Source organism: Trachurus japonicus, chromosome 13, assembly GCF_045865225.1.
Source record: "Trachurus japonicus isolate A0001 chromosome 13, Traja_1.0".
NCBI lineage: Eukaryota > Metazoa > Chordata > Actinopteri > Carangiformes > Carangidae > Trachurus > Trachurus japonicus.
The window spans coordinates 15969752-15971450 of record NC_140919.1 but is presented as its reverse complement, the minus strand read 5'-3'; the positions used below and the strand labels follow the sequence as shown (position 1 = coordinate 15971450).

Below are 1699 nucleotides of genomic sequence, written 5' to 3'. Positions count from 1 at the left end.
CCCCAGATTGCGATGTGTGATACTCCTTTGGCTTGGTACTTTGATTTTGTTGCATTAAAATACAGACACGGTGGGAAATACATCTTGTAAGTGTGTTCACTGTGCCCTGAACCGACTCTACTGTTGACCAGGACAAAGATGACCTGTGTGTTCTGATGGATGTATCTCATCAGCAAAGAGGAATCAACTCATTCATTAACTTTATAATTTTGAAAAATTTAACACATAAACAATAGTTTTTGAATGAAGTTTTTAATATCGACATCCCAGCATGCATTGATCAGGAGTTAAAGCTCACTACGGAGACTCAATGATGTACGTATTCAATAAATACAAATGTAACTCAGGCAAATGTGGAGCTGAAATAGTGTGTTACTGTATGTTTGTTTATCTAAATCACAATCGGGACACTTTATTAATCCCCTGCAGAAGATCAATCAAAGAGGAAGTTCCCATACCGGGAGTTGAACCCGGGCCGCCTGGGTGAAAACCAGGAATCCTAACCGCTAGACCATATGGGAGTGATACTCGACAAGACCAATCAGGATGTCTTGAATGATATCTTGGATGTATGAAGCGTTAATCCAACCTTTTTGTATGTATATATGTCACTAAATCCAACCACACACATCATAAACCTGTTAGTCAGATAGATCCCTCACAATTTTGACCTTGTTGAAGTTTAACATACGTAAATAAAATAAAACCCAACATTAGAAAACAAAGGCAGACTGAAGAAAACCTTCCTATCTGTCGTGCTGCTTCTTCGTGTTGCATTTACTGTAACTGCACTCTCACCTGATGAGGTGAGACCTCCCACTCCTCACATGTAAGTCATTTGCATTTATGTATGAATATGCAGATCCAGCCCGTTAAAGACGCCACGTGTTGCTTTTTAACATCAGTATATCATCCGTCCTCTGGCCCGTCGCCAGCATCTGCCTGTTACTCTCTGTGACACCGGTTCAGTTCAGCTGTAAAGTCAGATTGTTTTATGGCTGAAAAACAGGAAGAGGGGGCCGTTCACACCACGAAGAGGAGATGAGGTTTCTTCTATTTGACTGGAAGCTCCTAGGTTTTTCAAACAACATCGCCATGAAAGAAACAGGCTGCGAACTGACCACAATTGGATTTGTTTACAGTAGTGATGCTGAGACACCGCAGCCATTCATCTGGACCGGTTTGTGTGTGTGAGTAAGAGCCGAGGGGCCAAATGCTCGTCGTGTGCTTCTAAACTCCCACTACCTTCTGCGCCTTCTCTCGATTCCCACTAAATTAAGAGATGACATCAGTTGGAACAAACTCACCAACACCAAATCGCAAGTTCGACGGTTCAGCCAAGTGTCAGTTTGTGTTTCGCTGTGGCGCTTGTGTCTGTATCTGTGCGGTTAAAACTACATCTCTGACTAAGAGATGTGACTTTTATTAATGCAACGATGATACATTTAATTCCATAGATAATCCTGTACTTGTACACATAAACACAAACCGCCGATGATGCGTCCGTATCTTCCACATACATACCTACACTTGCTGCCACTGCTCCACCCTCCTTGTCTTTCCCCAAGTATGATGATTAGGAGGAGCTCCAGAGCGTCTGACACGGCGCCATAAAATAACTTAGAGACACCTTAAATCATCTCTCCCGGAGTGCTTATTCCCTTTTGCGGCTGCCAAATGTCTTTTGCGTGTAATCTTT

At 42.6% G+C, this 1699-nt stretch overlaps 1 non-coding gene across 1 annotated transcript; it reads right to left on the bottom strand.

Annotated features, from left to right (window-relative positions):
• Positions 1 to 449: 449 nt before the first annotated feature.
• Positions 450 to 521, bottom strand: trnae-uuc (transfer RNA glutamic acid (anticodon UUC)). The gene has a single exon. It is a non-coding gene; the product is annotated as a tRNA-Glu (tRNA).
• Positions 522 to 1699: the final 1178 nt, after the last annotated feature.